Below are 9848 nucleotides of genomic sequence, written 5' to 3' on the forward strand. Positions count from 1 at the left end.
GTGTGTGTATTGATATGTGTATATATGTACAGTATTTACAGACATTTATACACATATAAATACATTTATTCACATATATAGGCATATATATATATATATATATATATATATATATATATATATATATATATATATATATATGTGTGCATTGGAGCCCTTTGCAGTCAGGTAGATGAAACATACATATTTATGCAATACTGTATTCATATTTAATAATGATTTTAACTATTTCTTTACTGTAAATATTTTACATTCCAATGTTCTGCTCACAACAGAATATGTTCTATGTATTTATAAATAGATATTCCTATATATATATATATATATATATATATATATATATATATATTTGTACCTCTATAAATACAGTATATATATATATATATATATATATATATATAGATAGATATATGTAAGATATGTAAGAGATATGATAAATACATCCTTCGAGTTCTTATCCATAATATTGCCCTAATAGTCATGTGGAATTTTGCTACATCATTACTTTAATTAATGATTTTTAGCTGCAGTAACATCATGACTAACATGGCAATGCCAACAGTGTAGGCAAGTCAAGCTAACTCCTTGGATTCTATTGATTGAATACACTGCATCCTTCTCTGGCATCCAAAGGGTTAACCTTCAGTTTGTGACACCATATGTGACACAACTATAAAGGAACATGAAGCCCCAAATTTTTATTTCATGATTTGGATAGATCATACAATTTAAACAACTTTCCAGTTTACTTCTATTATCTAATTTGCTTCATTCTCTTTGTATTCTCTGTTGAAGAAGCAGCTTACGAGCCAATAACAAGAGTCATATATGTGCAGCCACCAATCGGCAGCTAGCCCTAAGTAGTGCATTGCTGATCCTGAACCTACCTAGGTACCTACCTAGATATGCTTTTTAACAAAGGATACCAAGAGAACAAAACAAAGCAGTTAATACAAGTAAATTGGAGAAGTTTGTACACTGTGGGGCCTATTTATCAAATGTCTTGCGGACCTGATCCGACAGTGCGGATCAGGTACGCAAGACATCGCTGAATGCAGAGAGCAATCCGCTCTCTGTATTCAGAATTGCACCAGCAGCTCACAAGAGCTGCTGGTGCAACGCCGCCCCCTGCAGACTCGCGACCAATGGGTCGCCAGCAGGGGGTGTCAATCAACCCAATCGTACTCGATCGGGTTGAATTCCGGCAATTCCTGTCCGCCTGCTAAGAGCAGGCGGACAGGGTTATGGAGCAGCGGTCTTTGTGACCGCTGTTCCATAACTTGAGTTTCTGGCGAGTCTGAAGACTCGCCACAAACACGGGCCGTCAAGCTCCGTTCGGAGGTTGATAGATTGGCCCCTGTATCTGAATCATAAAATAAAAAATTTAGGTTTCATGTCCCTTTAACCATAATCTTTAACTTGTAACACCAGCAATATTGTTGTGGATGAGATATTATCGTAACAGTGTAGTTATGTTTGCACAAAGTTGCATCAGAAACATAATGCTAGATCCTCTGTAAGTCTCTATAAGGGAGATGCAATGAATAATTCTTACAATAACCATATTTTTCATATCATCTACATTTTAATGATTGGATCACACTTGCAACAGTATTATTTAATAACTGCTTTCTATATGCAGCATCTGACAGCTGGTCATTATAGTTACAGTTATATAGCCTGGAGCGCTGTTTCCTATTTGTTTTATTAAATGCCCCCTGCACATTAAAGGTATATGAAAGTCAAAATGATATAGAACATGCCATTTTAAACAGTTTTCCAATTTACTTCTAGTATCAAATTAATTTTGTTTTCTTGGTATCCTTTGTTGAAGACCATCCCTATGTATGCCCAGGAGTGTGCACGTGTCCTGAGCACTCTATGGGGGGTAGTTATCAAGCCGTCAACTTTTCTGACTTCGCCGGCCCAATACGCCCGCCTAAGCTCGCCTACCTTCGCCGCCGCGGACCTGAAAAAATACGCCTAAGTTATCAAAAAATTTTTTCCTTAAGATAGGAATCAGCCAATCAGATTGAGCTCGCATTCTATTGGCTGTTCCGATCAGCCAATAGAATGCGAGCTCAATCTGATTGGCTGATTCCATCAGCCAATCAGATTTTTCCTATCTTAATTCCGATTGGCTGATAGAATCCTATCAGCCAATCGGAATTGAGGGGACGCCATCTTGGATGACGTCCCTTAAAGGAGCCTTCATTCGTCGTAGTCCGTCGGTGAAGAAGGAGGTTCCGCGTCGGCGGGAGGAAGATTCAAGACCCGGCTTGGAAGATGACATCGCAAGGATAGAAGACCTCTTCAGCGCCTCTTGGAAGATGACATCGCCCGGATCGAAGACTTCTTCAGCGCCGCCTGGATGATGACTTCATCGGATGGAAGATTTCTTCAGCGCCGCTTGGAGGATTAACTTCTTCCGCTCCGGATGTCCACTTCGGTTCCATCGCTGCTCGGCTGAGTGAAGACGACTCAAGGTAGGATGATCTTCAGGGGATTAGTGTTAGGTTTTTGTAAGGGGGGTTTGGGTTAGATTAGGGGTATGTGGGTGGTGGGTTTTAATGTTGGGGGGGGGTTGTATTTTTCTTTTACAGGCAAAAGAGCTGAACTTTTTGGGGCATGCCCCCACAAATGGCCCTTTTAAGGGCTGGTAAGGTAAAAGAGCTTTGAACTTTATTTAATTTAGAATAGGGTAGGGCATTTTTTTATTTTGGGGGGGTTTGTTATTTTATTAGGGGGCTTAGATTAGGTGTAAGTAGCTTAAAATTGTTGTAATATTTTTAAAATGTTTGTAACTTATTTTTTTATTTTTTGTAACTTAGCTTTTTTTATTTTTTGTACTTTAGTTAGTTTATGTAATTGTAGTTATTTGTAGGTAGTTTATTTAATTAATTTAAAAAGTGTGATAAATCAGCAGCGCCCAAAAACAACAAAGATCAAATATGTTCCCATAAACATATGTTAAACAAATGTGAGCGAATAGTTATGTATACATAATCAAATACAAGTGCAAAAACACAACAATAAATAACCCACACTCATGTATAAAAAAATGTCAATCAAACCAATATCAGGTGTGTGGCCTAAAAAAGTCCAAAGTTGATGGTATGGCAGCATAAGACTTCTTCCAAAAATGAAGGCAATTCAAACGTAGGAAATCTGTATAGAATACAATAAAGAAGAAGGCGCCAACATAGTGTGAATCTGTATTGAAAGTTGTTCACTCCCCACACATAAATGGTACTTACGAGAAGTAAAGCACTTGAGAAGTGCTAACAACGACTTTCTGGAGCATTAACAGCTGTCCAGGTAGCTGGTCTCTCGTCCTCAAAATGAGCTCCTAGTGCTGTGTACGGTCTGCAGCAATTTGCAGCTTGAACCCTATCACCTGCTCCTTTCTCTCGCTGTATAATGTGAGAGGTGCCCAAACCAGGTGGGCTGGTAGCTATGATCGGATATCAAGTGTTTGTTAAAATAACGATTCCTAAAAAATGTATCACTCAGCCGTGATCAGTTATGGTAAAAACAAATGTTTATTTCATAAACATATATCACAACGCGTTTCCCGGTCTACCTTGACCGCTTCCTCAGGTGAATAAACCATAACTAAACTATACAGCTTTATATTTGCTCAACTCGGCGTTCAAGCCAAATTAGAGCGCATGCGTGCAGGAGTATACAATCCCCATAGTAAACAGGTGTGTGTATTGCCCTCAGGCCGATTGGTCATCGGAGTGAAATAACAGACCAACCACAGAGTACTGTGCTGACACACCTCTAGTGTATGTGTAAGCGTATAAACTTTAATTTCTGGTGTGCAGTTTTCTGCAAATAGCGTAATATCGTTTAAAAAACTGTTGGTTATCAGTTGTTCCATGTTAATATACATAAAGATACCAAAATGGCTATTTGTGTCTTAGCGTTACTACCGCTGCTACGTTATTAATACGTGCTTTCTAACATCTCATGGGGATGGTATTCCTTCATGCATTTACAAAAATTACTGTACTATCTATCAAGAACAATGATTCCTAACTCCATGGTCTAAGATATACAAAATCTAATGCTGTATATAAATATATATATGTATATATACAAAAAAATAAAATAAAAACAAAATGATATAATCATAAAAAATACTAAAATATTACCCCTAATCACAACGTTAAAAAATGCGAATATTCCTAAACATAATGTAAATACCTATAAATAATGATATTACTCATTATATATACACAAAAATATTAGTCTACGTGTACTGTTGTTAATATAGATACCATCATGTAATATATACAAAATAATACAATGATATAATATTAAAAATAATAAAATATTACCCCTAATAACAAAGATAAAAAATACGTATATTCCTAAACATAAAGTGAATACCTATAAAAAATGATGTTGCTTCTTATATATACACCATAATATAAGTCTATGTGTACTGATGTTAATACAGATATCATCATGTAATAACGCTGTCCCACTCAAATTCTATCTCTGGGGTTTCGTAGTGAGATCTATATTTGTAGATGATATATTATGATGTATCTGAACAGAGTCTATTGTATGAAAAACTACTACTAGGGAATAATTACTGATAATGAGTAAACCTATTAACTCATAACTAAATACGACTATAACCTAGTTAAATGCCGCCATATCAAGATTCTCATTCAGACCATATGGATTTAATGTTTTAAGTTTCCAAATCCAGTACGTCTCTCTTTGTCTTAAGTCCATTAATCTATTTCTACCCCATTTGGATGGGATTTGTTCAATAGGAAAAATACTATATAGATCTGTCTGCCCCTCATGACAACAAACTCCATGTCTAGAGACACTATGTTTAATACACGATTTTTTCACATTTCTCATGTGTTCACCCCATCTTTTTTTCAGGGGTCTAGATGTTCTCCCTATATATTGTAAGCCACACTTGCATTCCAGTAAGTATATTACGAAAGAGGAATCGCATGAAAAATAAGTTTTTATCTCAAATTCTTCTTTCGTAGAAAAAGACATAAACTTATACTTATCTCCCTTTGTAAAATCACAAAGCCCACAATTAGCTCTATTACATTTAAAGAACCCTTTCTTATTGGACAGCCAATTTTTTATCTTATGTTCACCATTTTTTCCAAATTTCTTCATCACTATTTTACTAGGGGCAAGTTTATTTTTTAGAGTAGGTGCTCTTTTAAACGTACATGTGGGGTTTTCATCTAAAATGTTCCTTAATACCGGATCATTCAGTAGAATGTTCCAATGCTTGCGAACAATTCTCTTAGTTTGTTGTCATGAGGGGCAGACAGATCTATATAGTATTTTTCCTATTGAACAAATCCCATCCAAATGGGGTAGAAATAGATTAATGGACTTAAGACAAAGAGAGACGTACTGGATTTGGAAACTTAAAACATTAAATCCATATGGTCTGAATGAGAATCTTGATATGGCGGCATTTAACTAGGTTATAGTCGTATTTAGTTATGAGTTAATAGGTTTACTCATTATCAGTAATTATTCCCTAGTAGTAGTTTTTCATACAATAGACTCTGTTCAGATACATCATAATATATCATCTACAAATATAGATCTCACTACGAAACCCCAGAGATAGAATTTGAGTGGGACAGCGTTATTACATGATGATATCTGTATTAACATCAGTACACATAGACTTATATTATGGTGTATATATAAGAAGCAACATCATTTTTTATAGGTATTCACTTTATGTTTAGGAATATACGTATTTTTTATCTTTGTTATTAGGGGTAATATTTTATTATTTTTAATATTATATCATTGTATTATTTTGTATATATTACATGATGGTATCTATATTAACAACAGTACACGTAGACTAATATTTTTGTGTATATATAATGAGTAATATCATTATTTATAGGTATTTACATTATGTTTAGGAATATTCGCATTTTTTAACGTTGTGATTAGGGGTAATATTTTAGTATTTTTTATGATTATATCATTTTGTTTTTATTTTATTTTTTTGTATATATACATATATATATTTATATACAGCATTAGATTTTGTATATCTTAGACCATGGAGTTAGGAATCATTGTTCTTGATAGATAGTACAGTAATTTTTGTAAATGCATGAAGGAATACCATCCCCATGAGATGTTAGAAAGCACGTATTAATAACGTAGCAGCGGTAGTAACGCTAAGACACAAATAGCCATTTTGGTATCTTTATGTATATTAACATGGAACAACTGATAACCAACAGTTTTTTAAACGATATTACGCTATTTGCAGAAAACTGCACACCAGAAATTAAAGTTTATACGCTTACACATACACTAGAGGTGTGTCAGCACAGTACTCTGTGGTTGGTCTGTTATTTCACTCCGATGACCAATCGGCCTGAGGGCAATACACACACCTGTTTACTATGGGGATTGTATACTCCTGCACGCATGCGCTCTAATTTGGCTTGAACGCCGAGTTGAGCAAATATAAAGCTGTATAGTTTAGTTATGGTTTATTCACCTGAGGAAGCGGTCAAGGTAGACCGGGAAACGCGTTGTGATATATGTTTATGAAATAAACATTTGTTTTTACCATAACTGATCACGGCTGAGTGATACATTTTTTAGGAATCGTTATTTTAACAAACACTTGATATCCGATCATAGCTACCAGCCCACCTGGTTTGGGCACCTCTCACATTATACAGCGAGAGAAAGGAGCAGGTGATAGGGTTCAAGCTGCAAATTGCTGCAGACCGTACACAGCACTAGGAGCTCATTTTGAGGACGAGAGACCAGCTACCTGGACAGCTGTTAATGCTCCAGAAAGTCGTTGTTAGCACTTCTCAAGTGCTTTACTTCTCGTAAGTACCATTTATGTGTGGGGAGTGAACAACTTTCAATACAGATTCACACTATGTTGGCGCCTTCTTCTTTATTGTATTCTATACAGATTTCCTACGTTTGAATTGCCTTCATTTTTGGAAGAAGTCTTATGCTGCCATACCATCAACTTTGGACTTTTTTAGGCCACACACCTGATATTGGTTTGATTGACATTTTTTTATACATGAGTGTGGGTTATTTATTGTTGTGTTTTTGCACTTGTATTTGATTATGTATACATAACTATTCGCTCACATTTGTTTAACATATGTTTATGGGAACATATTTGATCTTTGTTGTTTTTGGGCGCTGCTGATTTATCACACTTTTTGTATTTATTCGTATATTTTTGGCACTGGTCAGCTAGCGACTTATACACACATTGTATTTATTTTTTTGAATTTTATACTGTCGAATAGTAGTTTCATTATTAGTTTATTCACATATTTATAGAGTAGGGGTGCACTTTTCATTTTTGACACCATGCAAAGCAAAGAGGAGAGAGTGAATTCACGTCAAATTTTGAGCAATCTAGATACCCCTTTGGAGATATCATCTAAAGGGGATGATGAACTCACAATGGTTCAATTATTTCACAGATTAGAAGATGCTTTGAAACAGGAACACAGACATTGGTGGGATATAGACACTTTAAAAAAATATAAAAATAAAGGTCACATTCCAAGAGGTTTAAGGATTAGTAAATTATGCTCTTTTACACATGATGAAGATCTTACCAAAAATTGGCAGAACGAATTAACTATTTGTTCATTTAAATTAATAGATTTATTAATTGAGTTTAGAGAGTCCCTCTTAAACAATGTAGGTTTGGAAATTGAGAAACTGCAAACGTTATTAGGGAAATTTTCTAGTAACCCTGATTATATAAATAAAAACAAAGAGGTACTAGATAGATCAGATACATTTCAAAAGAAGTTAATTAAGCTAAAAATTAAAAAATTAGCAAGAGATGAAAAAGACTATTTAGAAGGCTGTATCTATAACACACCAGCAGTAAATAATGATATGGAGGTCAGTTCCAATGAGAATAATGGTGAACAAAAGGAAAATTTAGAACTAGAAGGAGATATCAATAACAAATGGGTTAAAGTTAACTATAAAAAACCGAAAGACAAAAAGAAAAATGTGGGTAATAATCAATATTTGAGGACGGACTATCAATCGCCAGGTCCTTCTAGGATTAATCCTGATATATGGAGAGACAGAAATAACTACACCAATCAGGAGGGTTATTCTAATAATAGGAGACCTAATAGTAATAATTACTCTTCACCAAGAAATTTCTTTAACAACAGACATAATCAGTTTGGAGAGGACAGACATAGAAAGGGTGAACACTATAGAAATTCATCACAAAATAGAAATAAACAACAGTATTATGATCAGTATAATGGGGCAAATAGAAAATCGGATTGGAGATCACAAAATACACAGGATTTTCAGTCAAACAGAGAGCAAGGCCCCAATTTAACACACCAGAGACATATGCCCATACGTCTAAAGCAGTTAGAGAGAGCTCCTCCAAAGATAGAAAATATAAGAACTTTTACACCACAAAAAAGATCATACGCAAGCGTGGCAGGAGAGGCAGAGGTAAATCTGCCAAAAAGAAGAGATTTGAGATAATGAAAGAAGGTATCTTTAATCTCTCAAGCCATAACCTCACAAATGAAGAAGTGTGCGTATTAAATAGAGGTCTATCCTTCTGTCCCTCTAATGAACATAATTTGTTTGAATTGTTCGTAGATCTCAATCGGTTTGTAAGAAAACTGTCTATGCAAAAGTACTTTTGTGATAAAAAAATCAACAATACAACACAATTAGCTATCATTACTGATGATATGCCAGAAAGACCAACAAATAGTATAGTATATCATGAACCAGAAGAGTTATGTAATGCATTATTTGATGACTATATCCATTCAAATTTAATGTTAAGATCTAATTTTAACCCGCCAGTGAATAGTCCATATATCTCTCTATTTCAAACTCTTGTTTTAGAGGAGTTCAGTGCACTAGAGAAGAAAGTGGGGAACTCCAATCTGAATTTATATGAGATTAAAGCCTTGTCAAGATTAGCCAAAAAAGACAACTTGGTGATTAGGCAGGCGGACAAAGGAGGAGGGGTGGTATTGCAAAATATGTCAGATTATTTACAGGAAGCGAATAGGATCCTTTTAGATCAAAATTATTATAAAAAACTCACATTTAATCCTACTAAAACTTATATGATGCAGTTAATTAAAATGGTAGATAAAGGGTTCCTAGAGGGGATCCTAACAAAAAAGGAGAAAGAATATCTGGTCCCTATGTCACCCAATCTAGCATATTACTATCACCTCCCGAAAATACATAAGTGTGCCAAGAATCCACCGGGCAGGCCCATTATTTCGGGCATAGGGAGTTTGACCTGCAACTTATCTGAATATATTGATCAATTCTTAAAGAAAATAGTGAAGGGGCTTCCGTCATATATCAAAGATACCCCAGATCTAATAGCTAAGATATCAAAAATAGAAAAAGCAGGACGCAGACTTATCTGGTTCACTTGTGATGTGACAGCTCTCTATTCAAATATAGAACACCATCTGGGTATAGATGCTGTAGATGTTTTTTTGAAAAGAGATCAATTTTTACCCAGTAAACAGAGATTATTTTTGTTAGAAGCAATTTCATTTGTGTTGAAACATAATTATTTTGTTTATCAGGAACAATTTTTTCTGCAGATCAAAGGAACGGCCATGGGCACCAGATTTGCCCCCAGCTTTGCAAATTTATTTATGGGGGTGTTTGAAGAAAGACACATATATAGTTCCCCTCTGGGGGCGAATCTGGTGTTCTATGGCCGTTTTATAGATGACCTGATCTTTATCTGGGAAGGTTCAGAGGATAAGGCCCTAGACTTTATTAAATCATTGAATGAAAAT

This window comes from Bombina bombina, chromosome 6 (assembly GCF_027579735.1).
Source record: "Bombina bombina isolate aBomBom1 chromosome 6, aBomBom1.pri, whole genome shotgun sequence".
Taxonomy (NCBI): Eukaryota; Metazoa; Chordata; class Amphibia; order Anura; family Bombinatoridae; genus Bombina; species Bombina bombina.